The sequence below is a fragment of the Harmonia axyridis genome, chromosome 3 (assembly GCF_914767665.1).
Source record: "Harmonia axyridis chromosome 3, icHarAxyr1.1, whole genome shotgun sequence".
Taxonomy (NCBI): domain Eukaryota; kingdom Metazoa; phylum Arthropoda; class Insecta; order Coleoptera; family Coccinellidae; genus Harmonia; species Harmonia axyridis.
Genome location: NC_059503.1, coordinates 15,295,896 through 15,320,564, shown reverse-complemented (window position 1 = coordinate 15,320,564; position 24,669 = coordinate 15,295,896). Strand labels below are relative to the sequence as shown.

General features: G+C 33.3%; 1 protein-coding gene across 2 annotated transcripts in view; it reads right to left on the bottom strand.

The window, feature by feature from the left end:
- Positions 1-19,199, bottom strand: part of LOC123676218 (synaptic vesicular amine transporter) — a 66,512-nt gene extending 47,313 nt beyond the window's left edge. The window contains exon 1 of one of the 2 annotated variants that reach the window (XM_045611988.1): positions 18,991-19,199. The gene's annotated coding sequence lies outside the window, so the exon portion shown is untranslated. The remainder of the gene's footprint in view (positions 1-18,990) is intronic. The other variant, XM_045611989.1, reaches the window with a different exon arrangement.
- Positions 19,200-24,669: the final 5,470 nt, after the last annotated feature.

The window sequence follows — 24,669 nt, the reverse complement described above, 5'->3', positions numbered from 1 at the left end:
ATAGGAAATAACCTTTTTGGCCACCATTAGTTGTAATTTTATGGAGCTCATAGCAACAAATTCAAAATTAAATCCTGGGAGCCCAACTCATATTTTCCTACTTCAGAAATCACTTCAAATATACGGCAATATACTAACTCACATTTCCTTTCAACTACTTATATTTTAATACGAAAGAATATGTCCTCTGAGACAAGCTTGGGACAATTTCGCGGACAGAAATTGGAGTAGCTTCAAATTCCAATAGAACATGGAATCCTCTTTCGAATAAAGAAGATTAGGGCAACTCATTTTTACGAATACCTTCCTACATTTCCCTGTGGAAACGTAGATTGTGAGAGTTAAATCGTCCCAGATGACTCTAATTCGAGGGAATTAAAGAACCCCTGTAGGTAACGGTTCTTTTAGATCCCTGTACGGAATTATTGTACAAAAAAAACATTAAGTTGGATTTGATGGTTTCCTACACGTGGAGGAATAATAAATTAGAGAAATAATTTTACCTCAACAATTGGTTGTCAAAATAATCTCACTTTTTGAATTTTGTGTTATAAAAACTTTAGTTTTTGCATGGTATAACATACTGTTATTTCATTTGAGTTATTCAACCAAACTTATTGGAAAAATAAAATAAAAACATTAAGTTTTGTGGAGGAATAATAAATTAGAGGAATTTGACCTCAATATATCAATGTGTCAAAATAATCTCCCTTTTTGAATTTTGTGTTCGATTTATAAAAACTGTAGTTTTTGCATGGTATAATATACTGTTATATTATTTGAGTCATTCAACCAAACTAATTTGAAAAATCAAATAAAAGTGTCGAACTTAAATTACAATAGAATGACACATCGTGAATTGATGGCAAGCAAAAATCCCAATATTGGTAAACGCTTCAAGGAATAAACATTTTTTTTTGTCATTTCACTAGATGTTAAAATTAATAACCATAATAGCCTATAATGTATTCCACAACAATTCTTTAAATGAACCAGTTAATTCTATCACGAAATAAATTCTTATAATTCCAAGACTGTAATTGCAGCAGCTTCAAATTTCCGATACTATTTGAAATTCTTTTTTCGAACAAAGAAGATAATGTTATTTAAATCTCATTCCTTTTTTTCCCTATGGAGTTGAATTCTGCAAAATTCAATTCAGCACAATTCGACACAATACTTCATGCTCAACACAGTAGGTACATATGTGACACATTCCGTAGTTTTCAAATATAACTTTCTCGAAATGTTGGATGAAATTATATGTTTTCAAACCTCAAATTGCCCACGGAGAAATGAGACTTGAATGTTAAAATAATCTGCAACACCTCGAAAAACTCGAAAACCGCGAGGAAAATCGAAGGTTTGGAAGTTTTCCTGGGGCTTCGAGGCGATTTCGAGGGGGGTCTTATTCTTGTGATTTTTGCTCTAGATGGTCCTGTTTAGGTTGTGATTTTGTATACCTACATACCTGTATTCTTAGCGGAAGGGCTATATCTATAGTATAAGAAATATGAATAATTATCATTTTGCGAAAAACTGTTTCAGTAAAAATCAGTAGATTTCAGCATTATGGTACTCAATGAGTACACTAAATTGGTAGGGCCTATATTTGCACATCTTAAGGATAGGTAATGTACAGTGCATCCCATTTTGGGTGAGACAGCCAGTTTTCTCGCTTGTTATTTAAGATAGAGCCTTGCGGTTTTCACGTTCCTGTCCTACTTTTTCGTGAAACTCAAGTTGGTCTAATCAGATTTTGCATAACTGTTTCCCTTCAAGAGATACCGGGCGATTTTGGAAATTGATACTTTTCGGACCCTCCTTTATCTCCGAAGTTATTAGAAATAATGCAGAGGTAAAAACTACGTCTGAATCAGAATTCTGCGTAGAATCCAGTGGCGTACTCAATTTTTTTTTCGGGGTATGGTTTTGAAGATTCAACACAAACCTATATTTTTTTCAATGGAACACCTTATATATCATTACTTCGTTGAATTCGTTATTTTTTATTATTTTATTTTTTAAAAAAAATACAGGTTTGTGTTGAATCTTCAAAACCATACCCCGAAAAAAATTGAGTACGCCACTGGATTCTACGCAGAATTCTGATTCAGACGTAGCTTTTACCTCAGCATTATTTCTAATAACTTCGGAGATACAGAAGGGGTCCGAAAAGTATCAATTTCCAAAATCGCCCTGTAGATATCTCTTGAACGGAAACAGTTATGCAAAATCTGATTAGACCAACTTGAGTTTCACGAAAATGTAGGAGAGGAACGTGAAAACCGCAAGGCTCTATCTTGAATAACAAGCGAGAAACCTGGCTGTCTCACCCAAAATGGGATGCACTGTACAGAGTGTCCAATTCGGAATAGGAAAAATCCCATTAATTTTTATTAACAGAATATTTCGAAATATGCTGACATAATTTTTGAAGTAAGGATTGGTATGAAGAAGGTATCTTATATTTTTCATGTAGAAACCTAGAAAGTAAAAACAATTCGCCAAGGAAAAACTGAACGCCCTATGAGCCTGCTCTTTCCCAACTAGAGATATAAAGCACCCCTACATTCTCACAGGACCCTGTATATTATTAGTAGATGAAAATCTTCGATAATGAAGATTCTAAAAAAAAAGATTATAGTTTTTAAAAATTGGAAACTCAGTATCTACGCATTTATTGAAGTGTACCTTCACATTCGAATAATAAACTAATGTAGTTCAATAAACTGATAATTTTGATTCAAAAATCAAAATATGCAGATGGAATTATGTGTACAATATGACGACTTCAAGCTGAGTAAAATCATTATTATGTTATCATGCTCATCACAAAGGACGTTTGACTCAATAACGAAGGACGTAACTGAAACTAAGAGTAAGACATTAATTAGTGAGCTCGGCTCCCTGTTCTCTAATTTCTTCTTGTTCCATTTCCCACATTAATCAAATATGGGCATAACACAATCTTGTGATAATGTCGTCTGAATTCAATTTGTGTTTCGAGACGCATTCGATTTAATCGAATGGAACTGTGATTCGAAGATTAGTTCTTGGCGACTAATTAAATCTTCTCTCTGATAACTTCGCTAATGAGTGTTTATTCATGCCTGAAGCTTCAGCAAGATGTTTGAGACATTTTTCTTAGAAAAGTTGAAAAGTTATGAGATGTATGTGCACGTGTTTCACTGAGAAGTTTGGATTTTCTTTCGAATAGGTGAGATATAATTTTGAATTTCGTATTTAAAGTTTGGTTTCGTAACATAAACTTTATAGCATCAAAATTTATCTAGACATTTTTATGAATATTCTTATATTTTTTCCCAATGGGAATTATATCATTGTAGATTGTTATGAATATTTTTTCCAATTCTTCTTGAACTCATCAAATCTTTCTGGAATATGGATTCGAATTTAATTTTACGCATACTTGGAAATTGAAATATATCAGAAAAAATTTCAGCTCAAAAGTTTACCCTTAGTTCAAAATAATTGATACACATTTTCAGTAAAACTAGTACACGATACAATAAATAATCCTTTTGAAATGCCCATAGAATGATACAAAAATTCCCCTTTGCAATAATAATCAACTAATGTATTATGAAACAAGACAAGATTCTGATTTCATGTCAGTGATTTTCTCATTTTTCAACTGTGATTCCTAGTCCAGTAGACAAATACAAAATAGGTTAAAGACTTCCGAACTTCATGAAACTTCTACAGGTTGTTCAGGGTTGGTGTGGAATGACTCTGTCAAGCTATCCAACACGAGGACTCTGTGCTTACTTGAGGAGGGCCGAAGAACCTCACCATTTCCGGACATTTTTCCGTTTTTTTGCTCATAACGTCTAAATTAAATAGTTTTCGACAAACACGTTTATTTTTAAAGTTGTAGAACATTAAATTCTTTACAATTTTGTATCCACAAACTTCTTCGTAAACCTAATATCAATTGAGATACAGTCGATGAAAATTATAGTCCAGTACACAAAGCTAAAAAGTGGGGTCTGCTGGAAAAAATTCCGAACTCAATGAAACTTCTACAGATTGTTCGGGGGTGTTGTGGGATGACCCTGTCGAGTAATCCAACACGAGGACCTTGTGCTAACTTGAGGAGGTCCGAAGAACCCTAACATTACATATATACAATCATAATAATTATTATCTTGGACTATTATTTTAATCGACTGTATCCCAATTGATATTGGGTTTACGAAAAAGTTTGTAAATACTAAATTGTAGAGAATTTAATGCTGTACAACTTCAAAAATGAACGTTTCGGTAGAAAACTCATCAGATTATAACTCATGAGCAAAAAACCGAAAAAAGTCCGAAAATGTTATGGTTCTTCGGCCCTCCTAAAGTTAGCACAGGCTCTTCGTGTTGGATAACTTGACAGAGTCATCCCACAGCACCCTCAAACAACCTCTAGAAGTGTCATTGAGTTCGGAATTATTTCCAGGTGAAATGTACATATCTACTGGACTATCCCAGATTTGATAAATAACGTGTTGGTAGCCCAGTTCACGATGTCAAGGAAACTAGTAAACGATACAATAAATAATCACTTCGAAATGCCCACAGAACAATACAAAACTCCCCCTCTGACTGAGATTTTATGCGATTCCTGCATCATCAAATATTAATCAACTAATGAATTCTGAAACAAGGCAGTTTTCCTGATTACTCCATAAGAAATTAACACGAAACAACAGGAAGCCATGAAAGCTATCGATACTTAGAACATGAAAGGAATTCCCCAATCTGAGCACTGAACAAACCTCGAATCTATTGTTGAATCGACTTCTCGCTTTGGGAATTTCCCTAATTCGTCATAACAATTCAACGTCATAATGCACAGAAATATCCTTTCTGGTCGGCCCCTCCGCAGAGGATTACATTCCCCACTGAGAGCTTTCTTCGCCCTCTCTTCTGCAATTCTCGGTATCATTCATTCCGAGAGCGTACACGAAAACGTGTAATAAAATTGATTGAGGGGGCTGATCTCGGTGTTGAGCACCACCGTTGGCTTATTTACGGGACCATGACATTTCTGGTTTGAAAGAGGGCCAAGGAATCAACTGGTTATTTCCATTGTTCGTGTGGATTTCTTGAGTTCAAGGAGGAAGGAAGCGATTTTCTGTTTTAGGTTAGGTTAGGTTAGAAAATAATTTGATAATTGAAAGGTCGGAAAAAGGCAACAAAGAATTGTGTTGATTTGCTGATTGGTTCCTTAAAGAATCCCAAATTCGTTGTCTAGTGAGGGGATCTCAGAATACCTTTGAGCTAGAAAAAAATGAATGACACATTTTCGGGCTCGATTTTTGGTAGAATTCATTTGGTGAAAACCGAGGGAAAAACCACAACTTCATAAATTCAACTATTTTCAATCTTAAAGAGAAAATTGGAAAATGGCGTGAAATGAAAAGTTCTTATAACTTCTTTGTTACTGGTGCTATAAGCATGCAATGAAAACATTCTACAGGCACTTCTTCGGTAGAACTTGGTGTAATCATTTGTTTTTTATTGCAATTAGTTCTGAAGTTATAATACAAACTTTTTTTCTCCGGATTCATAAGCATTGGATTTTTTCAACTTTTACACTTTTACACTTTGATAATACAAATTGATAAATGTTGTTCTTCAAATATGGCGAAAAAAATTTAGCGGTGATAAATCCGGAGACATTGGTGGCCACCAATTATTTGAGTTATCTCAAGTCCACAGATCATGATAGATAGGCACTTGGTTAATTTGCCTTGTGAAAATGAAACTTTTGATGATATTTATAGTTTTATAAGAAATTTATATGTATTTATTATATTATATTTTTTCGAAACGGAAGAAATCAAGCGATTTTATTTGTTACAGAAATTTTAATGGTTTACATATAAAAAGCAACACAAGTTTGTTTTATGACTTCAAAACTAATTGCAATAAAAAACAAATGATAACATCAATAGATTTCGAACGGTCATATTCACGGAACCCCTAGTCAGATTTCATCCATTAACTTAGTTATAGTAATAACGGACGAAAAGACTTGAATTTGATCTCGAATTCATTATCAGTGAGTCGAATCGTATCAAAAATCGAAAATTAGAGTCATCCAAATTGAGATTTGTTCGAAAAGTTGGTGAACTATTCGGATTGATCGAATTGAAACATCCATCAGCTGCCTGATTACGTTTTGGATAACATCAATCTTTGGGAAGCCATTCCGCTGCTAATTTTCGCTGTAACATAGTTAACTACAGGCAAATTCGTTATTAAAACTTCCATCAACGTTATGTTATACTTAATAATGTGCAAACTCGATTCGAATATCATCAAACTCAGAACAGTCAGAACAGTGTGTATTCCTGAGAATTTGCAAATTGGCCACAATTAAATAGGGGAAAACATATGTTTATTCCGGAGTTATAAAAGTTGTTATATGTGTGATTAGCAGAAATATAAATCGTAAACAAATATTTGGAATTACTGTCAAAGCCAAACTTCAAAAAAATATTTCCATTTATTTTAGTGAACAACAATTATGTTCGTAAACATAGGTATTTGTATACAGGGTGTTCCTTCATTATGGGTACAAAGGAATTTCAAGAAAAAAAACTGGAATATCATTTCAAAATTTCAGTTCAATACATTGTGAAGGAAAGATGCAATGAGAATAGTTATTTATAATACAAGTGCAGAAGACATTGATATTCTTCCACGAGTTCAAAATTCAAAAACGAGCCACGAAGTGGCGAGTTTTTGAATGAATGAGTGGTAGAATGAGCCTTCTGAACGAGTATTATACATTATTTTCTCTAATTAATTGTATTTTTGTTGAAATTAATGAAATATTTCCATAAATATCATTTAGTGATTTTTGCAATGACAAATGTTGGTTGGCAGAACTGATTTCTTTAAGGCAAATTGATGAATTGACAGATAAAGCCATGGCGGAAAGTTCGGAGTACCAACATATTATAATAAAATATAACCATGAAAACTGTGCGTTTCTGATATATTCTCGCACGATTTTGTTCTACAAGATGAGGAAGAATGAACGGAATAACCACAGAATTAGAAAAAAAACTTTAACACCCTGTATCTCGAAAACAAAGCGTTTGCGTGTCCATGTTAATAGGAATGGATAATTTTACTTTTACCGTGTGCTAATGTTGGTATCAAGATGCATAGAATACATTTATTCTACGTATCATAATGTCTTGAAGCATAATTAAAATGAATAAACATACTACATATTGGAAAGGAAAGAGGCATTTGATTGAATTTAGCGTATTTATGTATATTATAGATTATTTGAAATATTTTGATCGTGTGAAATTGAAGAGGATGAGAACAAAATAATAAAGTTTTTTTCTACTCGAATTTCCTCTTTTGTTTCGTTGTTGTGGATCGAATGATGGTACTTGCTGTGATTTTGACGTTCAGGTATGGATTAAACTTAGGTAATTGGTGCAATAATGTGATTTCGTTATCTCCTATAGGCAATGCCCGTCATCCAATTTATTTCCAAACAGCAGACAAGCGGATGAAGAAGAGTTATGGTTAAAATTTTCCAAAAGCTTTCATGGCATTTATTATCGGAAACAGTATCCGATATATGAATACGGGTTTTGGTTTTCAAAAAATATCCTCTAACAGTTTCATAATGGATTACATCAAATGAACGCATGCATTAATGGTGAATTACTATCTAAAGGTAAGGATTTTAGTTTATCGATTGATATTTTATTGTGACATGAAATTAGGAGAAGAATGACATTTATTCTCTTAGCTTGAGAATTTTATCCATTTTCGAAGATTGACAATTGACGAATTCAGTAATAAAATTTCAAAAAGGAAAAAGAGAAACATGGCTTCGTCATTTCACTCCGGAGTCCGATCGACAGACAGCTGAGTGGACTGCACACGATTAACCGAATCCAAAGCGAGGAAAAACACAACAGTCAGCTGGCAAGGTTATGGCATCAGTATTCTGGGATGCGCAAGGTATAATATTCATTGATTACCTCTAAAAGGGCCGGACCATCAACACCAATTATTATATAACGTTGTTGGATCGTTTAAAGGATGAAATCTTTAAAAAACGGCCCCATTTGAAGAAAGAGGTGCTGTTTCATCAAGACAATGCGCCGTATGACAAAACAATGAAAACAATGGCAAAATTGCATGAATTGGGCTTCGAATTGCTTCTGCATCCACCGTATTCGCCAGATCTGGCCCCCAACGACTTTTTCCTGTTCTCAGACCTCAAAAGAATGCTCGCTGAAAAGAAATTCAGCGCCAATAGAGAAGTAATTGCCGAAACTGAAGCCTATTTTGAAGCAAAAGACAAATCGTACTGCAAAAATGGCATCGAGAAGTTGGAAGATCGCTATAATCGCTGTATCGCCCTCGAAGGCAACTATGTTGAAAAATAAAATCGAATTTTGCCAAAAACCTTTGTTCTACTATGGTAGACCGGGCACTTTTCAATTGGGCTGTTAAGTCAGTTTTAGATGAATAATTTCAAATTCATTTTTCAAGGCATAGGTACTTCGGATTTCATTATGGGTTGAAATTTCTGAGATTTTTGTGGAAATGAAGTAGAAATCGAAATTCTCCCCATGAAAGAAAGTGCTCAGGTTGAGAAAATATACCGAAAAATCAGTGGTATTCACCCTATTTCATTCTCCTTGAGCTTTCCTTCATGAAATTAACGCATTGCATCAATCATTTCTGCATTATATACACAATCAAAGCAGATCCCCTCATAATTAATGAAAGTTAATTATCACTAAGAAATCGAACAAAAGCAACCCAGAAAAGCGGAAAATCTACGTAGTTTCGCAAACTAAACTATCCCCTAACTTACTAAATAAATATACCCGAAGCTACCGTTACGTCGCCTTCCACTATGACTCATCTAAATTTCCCAGAAAAGAACCGAAGACACGAAGTTGTTTCTCAACAACGCGGTGGCGAAGATTCGACGCCCGTAAAAACGTCCTCGCCAAATGCGATCAAAATCCCCTCAAAGGAAAATACCAGTCGGCTTCCGTACCTTCGAAATGAATTTCCTCCGTTGTTCTGTTATGGAATCACTCAATTTCCTGCCTTCATGAACACGTCGTCAGCCAGAACAATCATTCTCCTATACGACTGACTTACGTGCATCATTCGAAAATGCGGAATTCTGGTATTCCCTGAGGCGAGGAATGATCAAAAATATGTATTTCTCTATTTCAGTATCGTAAAGAGTTCATTACAGTTCTAAAAGTAGTGCTGTAATGAACTCATTACAGTGTTGTTTTCAGTTATATTTTTCGTTTTGTGGTTGTCTACACAGACGTCAGACTTCCAATCCTATCAAAATTCAACGCATGTCAATTATTGTCAATATAATATAAATTGGATTCAGTGATTCGCGACATTATTCGCAATTTCTCTCAATTCTGTTGGTGTTGAATCGATCTCGTCAGACATAATACACAAACTTTATGAGTATTTATAAATTATTTCAAAATTCGAAACGTACGATTCAAATTGAAATTCAGTAATCTGTCAATTTTCGTAACAGTCATACCAACTGCCAAGATACAAAACATAAGTCACTAGGATGTATAATCTAAATTTTTCATTGAATTTCGACAATATTTCACAAAATTTGACTGACATAGAGAAAATATCGTCTAATACTTGTTGCAGAAGGCAATTCCAACACTCTTGCGTTCCAAAACTCGCTCCTTCGTCGCTCGTTTTCGAATTTCGCATTCGTGTTGGAATAGGAGCCCATTCTGAACACATTGATTAGTTTATTTCTTATTTGAGTATTTCTCACAGTACTGTTTGAAAAAAGAAGAAGGCAAGTCATCACAACCTGGATTATTAGTGGAAGAAAACCTGTGCAATACGATTTCACCTTCAAAGAATCATTGAATGATTTGATTCTTACCAAAAGCCGAGCCAAAAGCAATCAATATATCAGCCTGGATGAAATTTGAACAAAAAGCATCTGGATTTTAATCAATCAAAGACAACTTTACATAAACTTAATTGGTTACAAGTTCAAAACAGTTAATAAAAGGAAAATTCTTATTGATAAACAGAAAAATATAATAAGTTGAGTACGATTTTATGGTGAATACAGAGAATATTTGCGACAAATGTTATCTGGAGGAAAACTTGGTTATTTGAAAATGCCAGCATTATTCAACAGTGGACTCTAGAAAGAAAACAAAATGTTTTTCAAGTATATTCAAGGGTAAAAGTAGAAGGAGCACTATTTTGAATGCTGGATATTTGGATTTTTACCTGAATGTTTTGTTTTGACAGTGGTGATCATGAGGATTATATAAATCTATGAAGAGAGAATTATTTTATAATTGGGTTGCTAAACAGAGTATTGGCATTGCATCTATACTTTATTCATATTCTATATTGAAATTAAGTATTGTTATACTTGTTTTTTGTTTTTCGAATGAGTAATCCAAAAATCTAATAAATTCCAATTGCTTTATAGAATTTTCACTGAGTATTTAATCGAAAAATATATTCAGCAGAGTAACTTCAAGAATTTCTTCACCTCTTACCCCCTTGAAGATAATAATAGAATGCAATAAAATTTTAAAATTCACAAATTAAAAATAATTTCATGCAAAAATGCTTTTAGTGAGTGAGTTAAAGCTATTATTGGCAAAATAATTTATGTAATTCAATAGAAACTAGTATAAAAGCATTTCAATAAAAAACAGAAAACTCAAGTACAGATAGTACCTATATTTTTCATACAAGTTTAATCAATCATTCATGTCATTAACAGTTTCAATAAATAGTGACTTTAGAAAGTAATTCACACATCGGCTGATAAATTGGTTCCAATTTTGAAAGTTAGAGTACAACTGTGATGTCAAAATTTTCATATACTAAATGGATTCTTTGAATTTTATTTCTGTCTTATTATGATATGGCTCTTCCATTCACTAAGATACACTATTTAAATTTATCAACCAGTTTTTTCTGTTTTCTTCACTAGTTTAGACACCACAGTTAAAATGATCCATAAGAGTTATTTGCAAGCAGGTTGGTATCCAGTGTCCATCAGTAATGCAACTATTTTTGAAGAGCCTTTGGTGAAAAGGAATATGCATATTTTAATGATCTTCAATGGGATCTTTCATAAGCGACTCTCAAATGAATAGATATCTCTTCATTGGATTTCCTTGAAATGAGATAGCATTTCACTATATTTTTACGTTATATAATCTGAATTTCAATTTATGAAATCATGACTGTATGCGTCCCTTCGTAATAATCGTAATTTCGAAAATTCAGGATCTTTCCGATACAAAAATTATGAAAATAATTTAAACTGGTCATTTCTATGATGAACCATAGCAATTTTTAGTGATATTTTTGTAACTAGAAATAAAGCCGCGACTAGACGTTCATGGCCTACTTCGATGTCAATAATTCCTGAATGGACTGTATAATTCTCGTACAGAAGTCTCATTCTACCACTCGTTCATTCCAAAACTCGCCACTTCGTGGCTCGTTTGAATTTTGAACTCGTGGAAAAATATCAATGCCTTCTGCACTTGTATTATAAATAACTATTCTCTATTTCAGTATTAAAAACAATGCTGTAATGAACCCATTACAACATTTTTTTCAGTTATAGTTTTCGTTTTGTGGTTGTCTACACTGACTGAATTTCAACCATAGAGTAATGAACATAGATAGAGGAAGTATATGTAATTTTTACATGTCCCCAACATGGTTAAATTACGTTGTCGGATTATGATATATTTTCCTCGATATTTTCAAATCCACAATTTTACTATATTGTTAGGAATGTATCTTACATCAAATGAAATATATCCTTTTGAGTGATTCCCGATTAAATATTCAAATTTGAATATTTGGAATCCTATATTCTTCCTAATTGTCCAATTTATAATAAGCAGAATATTAATTATTTTCTGTATCTACCTGCTAAAATCCAAGTTTTGGCAACTTTTGCTTTCCTACTGTCATCGGTTGTTTCACGACGTTCGACGCGCTTGAAGTTTGTTTTCTGAATTTCTGATATATTCAGATATTTATTTCAATATATTCTGAGTTTATATGAATCTTTGATTCACTATGGGTCATAAGAAGTGCGTTCTTTGTGGATAAACTCGCGAATTGAGTGAAATATCGTATCGCTGATATGTTTTCATTTCCGCGCGCTTCATGTCAAATTTGCTTACTGAAAATGACATATGCTCCCTCTTTCTATGTTTATGACTCTCAGATTCGCAGTACAGTATGAACGTCAAAATTCTCGTATGAACATGTTCCTGTTTACACTGTTGCAATAGGCAAACCAATACAGAATGCGTGCTAATATGCTATCGGAAGTTCCGAGCTCATCAAATTGAAACTACTATAATACGCACATTTCGCTGTTTATTACCAGAACTATGTATCACCGTTGCGACCTTCAGGGCAGGTCTGTCAGTTTATGCCCCATATTGATCTATCGACCCATTTTTACCTTTTATGAGATCTTCGTTGAAGCGTATGATTCGGATGAATACATGAAAACGGATATCAGATAAAGGTCATAAAAACCTCGATTTTTTTATACTTTTATCCTTGGTGAATACGGACAGGTCCATTTGGGTTGGGCCGTAATTGATTTTTAATGGGCAAGATTAAAAGAAACTCGTTATGGGAGAATGTTGAAAGAGAATGAGGAATTTTGAATATAATTACTGCTAATTCATGAAAGAACTAACATATTCATGCTTACAGAGAAAAATGAGTAGTATGATAAAAAAAAAGTGTTTGCTTGTTTTTTTGAATAACTACAACATTCACCTAATCGCAATTAAAATTTCGAAAAATGTTAAATACTCTCCAGCGACTGTTTCTGCATATAGTAGAATAACATGATGAACATTTCTTGAAAATTTAATTGAAGAAGTCAGACACTGGCGCATTCGCCATTTTGGTACACTGCGGATTATTATTTTTTTTAAGTTTCTTTGAGAAACCTTCTATAATTATATCAATGAAATGATAATATCTGAAATCAAAATTATCCAAAAATTTCCTTATGACTGATACACGAAAAGACACATGGTGGTAATCCCTCTTAAGTTTCTATCGGTATTCACAACTGAGAACTGACTTTGATAAAACAATTTCTGAACGTTGTTGAAGCGTGTATCTTTCCATGATCAAGTAGCTTAACCTAAACAACTGACGTAATAACTGTCAAAAAATAATACACTATGTTGCTATTATAATCATTTTGAATTGTATAATTCCCACTGGAAATCTATTTATAATGCACAAGTATGCAATTATTGTTTCTTTATGCTTTTTCAATGTATACCCAAAAAAAGGTGTTTCACAAGTGGATGAATGATATTGAGTTGAAATTATTGCGTCATTCAAGGTTTTCACGTGTTCAGAATACTGAAATAAATGTATTGGATCTATATTATATTATATATTTAATATACATGTATCAAAAATAACATGAATACGATTCTGAACAAGCGTCGAAAAGGTCTTAACTACAATCAATAGGTCCATTTTTCATCTTTTCATTCCTGTTATTACTTACATTTTAAAATCGAAATGTATTTTGAAAATAATAATTATATCTAGGATATGGAAGATCTGATGAATTAATTGAGTAGGAATTTATCATGAACTAAATTTCCCAGATTTTCCAAAGTAGATATAACCATCTCTATTCAATATTCATTATTCATATTCAATAATTCCAATCTAACAACTAGAGGAATATGGCATTCAATGGTTATCATTTGTACATAAATATTCACAACCGATTTTATTCCATTTTTGGCAATTGATATCATTATGCTATTCCATAATATGCACGCATAACATTTGTAATACAACGTTAGTAATTACTCTCAAATAGCTTGAAATTACAATTGAAATCCCTTTAGAGCCCTTAATGCAACATATTCAGTACATAATGCTCGTTCAGATGCAGTTTCATCAATAGGTCATTTGGGAAATTTGATTGATTGCATACCTATTCAAAAAGCCACCTGGGATAGACGTTTATCAATTATGTGTATTGTATAATTACCATATTGGTAGATCTACGAACTTTCTCATCTAACGAGCTAATAATCCGATGGCAAAATACGAATTTGAAGGAAATTCTCTCTTTCTACAAGTGAATATTCAGTTCAAGTTCAAAATGAAAACCATAATTAATCACGTAACTTTGAGGTGTGAATGGGTTGAAACATTGAATCATTTCTACGATATTCATTACCGGTGAACTTTCAGTTAAAACGATAATAGGTAACAACAATCCAAGAATGAAATATACACACCTGCAAAATTAGGGGAACAGAAAAAACCACATCGGAGTTTGAAGTTGATTTTTTCTTAAACCGTTCTGCAGATATTAGCAATTTTCTTCAAATCAATTTCAATGATATAATGTACTTTTTCATCAAAATAATGAAGTTTCATTTCTTAACATATACCCCTATTCATTGATATTATCTATGAACCCCTCTTCATCAATATCATGATTTTGAAATCAATACAATCAACTTTTTCATGGAATTTATGTACACTTTTGGTTTAGTGTTCAATTGAAATTAACTTAAAGAGCTTCAAAGAAATAATGTATACATGAATGTATTCAATTGTATATCGCGTACAGGCTCTTAGCCTCTGCGATTATTGTTTATGATTCAATAAACTATATTATTATTATTAATTACTCGTCCAATAACGGTACCATATAAAATGCTCTAATTTCTCCCTCAAAGTTAAGATATCGCAATTAATAAAAAAAGGAAGTGTTCCAAAAAGATTAAGCAACATCTGAGCATTTGTAAATATTCTCGGCTGTTAAAGAATAACTCCATGGTGTGTACTGAATAACACCTTACTTTTCTCTTTTTTTGTTCACCCCTGTAACAAGTAACGAAGTAATTGAGGACGGTATATCTGAACAGTTATGTTCTCGAAGAATCAAGTTACAATTCAAAAAAAGAGTTGCTAAAATCGGTCAAAGGGATCAATAAATGAACTACAAATCTTACTTGAGATCTTACTCGTTCCCTTTATTTTGCTGGTATGTATTTTCATCGACGAAATATCTTTTTCATTATTTCTGAGGGCATCATCAAAGTTGAGTTTGGTCAGAATTTTTTATGGAGGCATTCCTGCTTCGTTCACCCACATATCGAGAAGAACTTCGATAGATCGTTGAAAAACTCATTTCTTCCGCAACCTCTCATAAAAATGTTATAGTAGCATTTTGCCAAATACTGTTGTTAAATTCTAGGTGAGTTCTTCGAGGTCCACTGCAGAATGAATTTGTCGGTCTACTTCGCTATTGATTTTGGTTATTCGAACCGAGCAAACAAAGTCCGTATATTTTTTTCATCTCCGTTTTCTTTTTGAGACGAAATATTCGGATGGGGTGTTTCTATATTGCGAGGGAAGATTCTCAAGTGTCTATCTCCACAACCGTTTCAGATCTATTGCTTTTTGTAGTAGTATAGAAGCATCAAGCCTATTTCTCTGTATTCTTTGAATTTCAGAACGAATAACTTTTTGAAATCGCTGATTCTATAAATCACAATAAAGCTCAATTTTTAAAAATTTTCTTCGGCTCTGAAAGATTGTAGCATATGTGGAATCCCCGTCAAAATCATGGACACTCTTTTCAAAACATTTGTTCATAGGATGTTCCCTTTTCGAAATTTTTAAATGATTCAACTCAAAAAATCACCCGGTATAAACTTAAAATTCATAAATGATATTATAAATATCCAAAATTGAAATAATACTCCAAAAATATTTAGCAAATAGCAAAATAGTCTAGGACCTAGTACGTAAGCATTTCCAATTTCATATGATCTTATATGAAAAGCATTGTAGATAAACGAATATTTTCAAATTTTCTTCTTCGATTTTCACCCTTTGAAATTTATTGATTGTGTTTCAGAGATAGAAAAATCAACGTCGTATAGCACCGAGTTTTTCTCGGATAACATAAAAGTAGATCTTATACTTTACGAGTAGAAGCTGGAATGTGTAGAATCTAAAAATCCTCTATTATTCCCACGGTTCGACGCCTGAAGCTTTCTTCGCGAATTAGAAAGGTTATTTGCATGACATTTTTCTCGAAAATTGACTGCTATTAGGAGGAGGAATCTATCAGCAAAAACTTGAAAATATACAACTTTAAAACAGGAATTGTCCATGAAATTATTCTGAATATAGCGTGAATTAAATTCGATGAGTAGTAAAGGAACTACAGCTGAAAAAAATGGATAGTTCAATTCACCGAGCTCCCTTCTCGAGAAAAAAAACAATCCTTTTTTTTTTAATATGAACAAAAATTGTAATTTTTCCATTTTAATCAAACCATCATAACTTCCACATTCTTGATGCTATCACTGTGAAAGAAAACATAATAGGAGTGAAAGGTTTGATGAAAATTTTCAATTTTCGTTCATAGATCCAAAATTAAAGGAAATATCGACATACGTTCTTCAGTTTATTTCGTTTCTCAAAAAAAAAATGTGCCATTGGACACTTTTGAATTGGAAGTCCTATTTCTATACTAGCTACAAAAAAAAAACTGATGTCGATGTCTGGGGGCCAATTTTCATGAGAAACTCATTGGCGAAAGCCGAAAGTCTATAGCTATCACCGTTACATGGCTACCGGGTGTTTTTCCAGAATGTTCATTTTCGAAATATTACTGTAATTTATTTTTTTTTGGTTGAAAATTTTGAAAAACTTTTTACGTAGAATTCAAGACGTTAATTGAATTTCAGCAAACCGATATTTAATAAGATATCGTTATGATTTTTTTTCAAAAGGGACACCCAGTATATTTCTACATATTTCGATAGAGCTAAAAATTACCATTCCAAAAATATAGCACACGTGATATTTTTCTGAAATCATGTTTGAAGTACCAACAGATGGCCGGCTAGGTAGCCTGACCTTACGTGTATAGGGAAGATTATATATTTTAATATTTCCCTAAGGTAAAAGTTCATAGACGTTAGGTCAGGCGACCTAGCCACCTGTTGGAACTTCGAACACAACTTCAGAAAAATATCAAGTATGCTATATTTTTTGCATGGTAATTTTCAACTCGAAATATGTAATAATATATGGGGTGTCCCATTTTAATCATAGCGATATCTCATGGAATATCAGTTTACGGAAACGTCAAATAATGCCATTAAATTCTACGTAAAAAGTTGCTACAAAATGTTTTTATAGAAATGGAACATTTTCAACAGAAAAAAAGGTTACAGCCATATTTCAAAAATGAATATTTTCGAAGAACACCCTGTAACAATTTAACGGTGATAGCTATGGAGTTGCGGTTTTCGCCAAATGAAAATTGGCCCTCAGACACCGACATCAGTTTTCGTCTGTCTAGTGTAAAAATAGGACTTCCAATTCAAAAGCGTCTAATTTTACCCACCCTGTACAATACTTCTCGTAAATTTTGATGTCGGTATGAGCATCCTCAGGTTCAAATCTCGCATCATAATATTTCAAAGATAAGTTTTTCTTTCGTATAGAGGTATTGTATGGTATAAGAAGCAATAATAAACAGTAGAGTAAAATTTGAATTCCTACTTTCTCATTTCAGAAATGCCAATATTAATAAAATTAAAAAACTCAAGAAACAAGTCAACATATTTTTAGTTTCACTAACATATGCCGATTTGAAATACCCAATTAATTTATGAAACTCTGAATACAATGTATTCCAAAATAGCGCCTACAATTCACCAAAATCCGATTTTAGGATATCTTGTTGCAAGTTTTTATTGTGAGAGAAGATGCTCAAGTAGGTACTCGTCTCCAAAACAGTTTGAATATTCGACTCATTTCCTTGTGTTTCTTGAAATACAAAACGAAAATCTTCAAAAACTTGAGGATTTATATTTATTCTTGTATATCGCTAATTCGAAGAAAAAACTTGAAAAATACCGACGTATTTTCTACTCAAAATAGAAATATACAGAAATACATAAGTTTTGCTTGCAATAACCCAATTCAATTGGATAAGGGCATACTCAATTTCCAAACAGAAATGAATTTTTAGTGGCGTGAATAAAAATTCCTCCAAATAGAATTAAATAACACAATAACACAACACGTGTTCCATTAAGACAAGACCTATTCCAAAGTAGCGCCCACATTTCAATTACCGACGAAAGGAACCAAAATATTTTCCTCATATGTATAATAAGATCGTTGAATATTCTGTCGAATTCAGAATAATGAACGTAGTTTTCAAGTCAGTTACAACCAAATGAAGATTAGACATCCGCATCTCAACAGGTTTCTCCTCGCCGACTTCAAAGTTGAAATTTCAATTAAAAAAAAAACAAAAACGCGAAAGTTGTGGAAAAAACATTCCAAGAATAAAAATTCCTGCGAATCGAATTGAATGAATAACTACAGGGGCTCCATTAAGACAAGACCTATTCCAAAGTAGCGCTCATAACTTACGTACCGACAAATGGAACCAAAACATTTTCCGGATATGTATGTATATAATCGAGCGTTATATTCTGTCGAATCCAGAATAATGAACGTAGTATTGAAATAAATTACAACCAAATGAAGGTTAGACATCCGCATCTCAACAGGTTTCTGCTCTCCGAGTTCAAAATTGAAAATCCAATTAGATAAAATAAAACAAAAACGCGAAAATTGTGAAACAAACATTATTAAACTATATTAAAAAAAAGATATAAATAAACACAATGAAGGTTAAACATCCGCATCTCAACAGGTTTCTGCTCCCCGAGTTCAAAGTCGAAAGTCCGATAAAAAAAAATAAAAAAACGCGAAAATTGTGGAACAAACATTAATAAACTATATTAAAAAGAAAGATATAAACACAAAGAAAGACAACCAAGAGCATCATGCTTACAAGCGAAGTCTACTCACATGTACGAATGGGCAGCAGTTCAGGCTTTGGACAGCGTAGATCTAGTGGTCCATGGCGAGCGGCTTGCCAGGTCGCCTGCCGCCTCGACGCGCCCGTCGGTCGCCTCGGACTCGCGCCACGAACTCGTCGCTCTTGAACCGCTTAGGAATCGCGATTGCGCACACTACGGACCACCACGCGCTGACTGGCAGCATCTGTTCTCCGCCAGCAAAGTCATCCCTCTCGGCCCACTCCATGTCACCCCATTGGCGACCCGTGACGCATGCCATCTCTCCCGCAGGAGCCACTTGTTGAAACTCCACTTTCCACTCTATTTATTCATCCCTCGAGGTAAATCCCCAAGATCGTCCTGACCCAGAAAATGCGAGGTGTTTAATCTCCAACGCAAGTTCTTTCCACGGCCTCGGGCGGTTTGCTAATTAATAGTTTGAGGGTTTAATTAATGGTCAATTATTGTCAACTACACACCTGAGCGTCATGAGGAGGATGGAATTGTTTCGTGCAAGAATTTTCCTTCTTTCAGGTTTTTGAGAGAGGTATGACTGTGTATGATACCCTTTAGCTTGTGAAACCCTAGATCCAGAAAAAAGTTCACAATGATTTCTTTGGCAACCTGCTAACGCATAAGTTTCCAAACATGTAGACTTCCCAATAGAGAAGCTAATCATCATCATCATCATCATTCAGCCCTGAACCGTTCACTGCTGAACTACCCAAGACTTCCATCCTTCTCTATTCTCTGTGGTTGCCATCCAATTGGTGTGGATTCTTTTCAGGTCATCGGTCCATCTGGTTGGAGGTCGGCCTCGGTTTCGATTATCAGAAAAGCTAAACCAAGCACTGAACCATTCATTCCTAGTGAGTATGTAACAATCCACAAGATAGGGTTAGTGTGGATCACATGCAGATTCCTGAGGATCATTCAAATCACATCAGATCCTACCTTATACATATATTCGTCTGAGATAGAGCAATACAAAAAAATTATCGACTTCAAACAACAAAGCAAGTGTAGATGTAATCCCAGTATTAGTGTAGGAAATGTAAACGGGGCATCATACATTTCAACGTATGACACAAGAGCACAGCTGATAAAAACATCTGTTTCCCCGTATAGGTGCAGTGATTGGTTTGTGTATTTCTTTACAGAATAAGCTGACATATTTATATTGAAGGGCTTCCTCTTCATCCAAACAAAATCTTCTCCATCCTTTCTCTTCACCAACAGTTGGGCACTTTATAATTAAATCTGAAAAAAAAGAAAGGAGTAATAAATGTTAGTTTCCATTATAATTTCATTATATCAATTTGAAGTGAGTGACCCATTCTAAAAAAGAATCTGAAACTAAATGGATAGCTCAGAAACCACCATGAAGTTTATAAATTGGACAAATATTCACCAAGTGGTCAATGGTTTCTTCTACACCACACTCACATAGTGGGCTTTCAATAGAATACCATTTGAAGAGCACAATATTGCAACGCCCAAGTCGATATAAAATGCACTAAGTTTTCCTAGGAAGATTGAACCCTAGAACTTTTTCCAAAGGATCCACGATTAGACTTTTATTGAAGACGTTACAAGAACTACATTCCGAACGCCAAATTTCCTTGTCACTTTCATCAGATTGAAGGATGGTATTATTCCATAAAGATTTGTGTGACTCTAATCTGACAGTTTTAGTATCTTGGAGGTAAGATATAATTGGAAATAAGTTCGGGTAGAAATGACATTTTCCCAAGATTTCTTCACTGAGACCTGTCTACGAATATGAGGCAAAAGTATATGTGATAGCACTGGTAACCAATGCGAAGGTGTAGATTTGATAGTTCCACTGATAATTCTCATAGAAACGTTAAGCTGTGCATCAGTTTTATGAACATGAGCACTATTGAACCAAACAGAACAACAGTAGTCAGCACCAGAAAAAACCAAGGCCAAAGCTGCTGTGACATCAGCACCCTTTTAAACAGGGTGCCCTAATTTGTATAATACCTATATACCGATAGAAACGATAAAAAAATGCAGTAGGTACACTTTTCTATAACGACAAAACTGTTACCTATTTCATAATGAATTCTGTTATAGATGTGTTTTTGCTTTGGTAAGTTCTGATCGATTTTGTTTTTTTTTCTATTTTTATAATATAATTATAACAGTATAGTTTATTCTGAGATAAAAACACAACAATAAACATATGATCGATATTATTTTTTCAAATGGCCAATATTCATGAAATATTGTTATTTGTTATTCAACCCTTCTGATAGATGATATCTTTTGACAATGACGCAGCTTCATCGCGGTCAAGTAATCCTTCTCGTGAACTCGTGGAAAACAAAACACAGTAACACTGAATAATTTTATAATTATGGCTGTGAATGCTGCTCAATTGGTTAATTGAATAGCAGTGACCAAAGGCGATAATTCTGCTTGTTTACATTCCCACTCATGTAAAAAGTAGGATTCGTTGCTTGGAATAATTTCCTTGCAAAAATCATCAACTTCCTCCTCTCCATAAATATCATAAGGAAAGATAATGCAGACCGCAATATTATTACAGTAATTCCTTTCAACTTCTGGCTCGATTTCTGGTTTCTAAAAATGATAAGAAATAAATTATAAAAAAAAATTTTCAAATAATATGCTGATTTGAAGTCGATTAGTATTCTGGATGGGAAAGAATTAATATTTTCAAATCAAGTATTCTTCTTTTTCCTGGAATTTTGTATGCATAACTTATATATATATATATATATATATATATATATAAGTTAATATATATATATATATAGAGGTTCACGTGTATGGAAAAATCAAGTTCTCAATCAAGCTTTCACTTCTTTCGAGTGCATGACATAAATTTTAGGGTAGATGTTAAAACTGGTCAAATGTGGTATATAGAACAGTCCCCATGTACCAACTTCCATCCGTCTCTCATTTCTTGGGGAAATTCATGTGACATAAACGTAACAATCCTGACTCATTCTCCCAGTTACCCCGAATGTGGCCATTTCCTTGAAGGAGTGTCCCAGTAAGAAATAATATCCAGTTTCGGATATAAGACGTGGTACATGAAAAACCACTAAGAGTATTCCTCTCTGTCATCTCTTCTATAATTCTATTTTATATCTTCTAGATGAAATACTCCTCATATTGTTCATATCAAGATGAATCTCATCAGATGTCCATGGTGGTGCAAGAGAAAGCAAATGTAATATTTCTGGAAAATAACCAAACATGGATGAATTTAGCATAGCTGGCCGAAGAAAAAATATCAATCGAAAATTTATTAACATTCCTTATGCATTGGTAAGACCAACGCGGTCTTATTTAACGCGGTTTTCTAATTGCATCAACTAAAATTGTATTTTGCATTCTCTCTATTGCTATCCAATTTTATCGAACTAATTTGATTTGCACAAAAATGGCGTACAATTTCAGTAAGGTAATATGATCATCCATTCATCTGGCAGACTTACTGTATATTGGTTTTATTCAGTACAGTATTAAATATGAAAGCTTTTGAATCGATGACTTGACTAAAGTTCAAATAATTTTTTAAGAAAGAATTATCACTGTAATTTTAAGACTACTTTACATTTTATCACACTCTATATCAAAACGCAAAAAAAAAAAACTATATGATATCAAAGCACTATTTTTTCTCAAGAATTTTACTTCTGTACCTTCTAAAATCAAAAGACTGTACTTTGACCCGATCATATCGTTACCTTCATAATTTTCTCTATGAAATCAACTTGGGAAGTGAAGAAGGCATGAAATTTTTCGCAAAGAATTCAATACGTGCTATTCCTCTCAATCTACCAATAAATAAAAAGCGGAGTAAGTTTAACGATCGACGTGCTCTGAGAAATATAAGCTTATTTCAAAAAGTACAGAACGCATTCAACAAGGGAAACTCATCTGGGTAAGGAATTATTTTCATTTTGTCTCTTCGTTAAAAAGAAGAGTTACATCAGTTTATGATAGTCGAAAATTTACAAATCGGTTCATTTTTTCTCATAACTATTTCAATTTCATATAAATGTGTGGCACAACATACTTTTTATTTCACTCCATAACAGAGGTATAAAGAGTGATTAGTGGACCAAAAACAAATCAACTTTATTCGATTGATCGAATAAAAGGATCTTTATGTTTTTGATGCTGTTCACTCTGGATAGCTCATTTCTTTGATTAATATTAGGGATTCATCAAGCCAAGTAGCTTGACATTTCAACAAACTACTCGACTTGGAAATCAAGCTCGTGAAAAATTACATACTTGAGCTTGACTTGACTTGATTTTAGATATTTTTTGCTTGACTTGATATCAAGCTACTTGATATTACTTGAGATTGATATGCACACGTCACAAGGCATATATTTCGACAATCTCGCGCGCGCATAGACTAAATAAGGGGATTCCTCGAGCGCCGAGAGACTGAAGCATTCGTCAGTGTTGCTTTATTAGTACTTTTCTCATATATTTTTGAAATCTATTGGTAGATTTTGGTAGTTTCAGAAATATCTTTCCAAACTTGGCCAAAATGGCCAAGGATTTTTTATCAACGGCAGCAACGGAAATTCCTTTGTTTCATATTGTTCAAAAATAAATACAGCGTCTTTCTGCCGTGAATATGACAGTCTATGAAAATTCTATCCCTCCTGCATCTTTTTTTTAATCCAACCGAAAAACCAGTTCATTTCCCGATAGATATTCTGTGGTAAAAGGGTTTGATAAACTTTGTAAAAACATATAAATTTATGTGAAACATATAAATAGAATCGCTTCATGTTAACAATATTAACACATGATATCTATTCATTTTTTCAGAATTGCCTATTGCAACTGAAGATGAATTGAAATTATTTTTGATTTTATAGATAGCATGCCATCGTAGGTATCATTTTTATTTCAAGTAATTCAGAAAATATATATATAATAAGTATAAATATATCTAATTATTTTATAACGGAGATATTTAATCAGTTGCCAAAATTTTTATTAAATAGTATATGGAGGGCTTAATAAAATTTTCAGAACGAAAAAATTATGTTATAAAATATGCCAATTTTTAGTTTTTCGTTTATAGAATAAGGACTAAGTATAACAATTCACTCGATAAGTCACACATTTATTCTTGAGAACTGGACTTTATTCATCAACATATAGTCACCTTCAAGAATTCTTGATTGTTTCGGTCCTTTTGACAGAAATTCATCTTACTATGATTAAAAAGTAAAACACTTTATTTCCGCTTTTATTTATAGATTACACAACAATTGTTTCGTGAAATTACATTTTGACATTATCAGGTGGGTAAATGGTAAGTTACCATACTCACCTATGATGAAATCAAAATATAATCAATGAATAAAAGCGGAATTAAATTATTTTTCTTTTAAATCATACCTTCAAGAGAGATACAAGTGTTCCAACGGTCCTCAGATTTTTCGTTTTCACAGCTATTATAAAATATAAAATTGTTGGTTGAATTTCTGTTTCAGTTAAGTTCCAACCTCAATTTCCGAGCTGGTTTTCCAACGGAAAAGATTCGAATTGGTAGTCCATCAGTAGACCCGATAATTTCTGCCCCTTTACTTTACTTGTTTACCGAACACTCTGTACCATCTCAATGAATCAATGAATCCTACCCCTTCGGATAAAATAT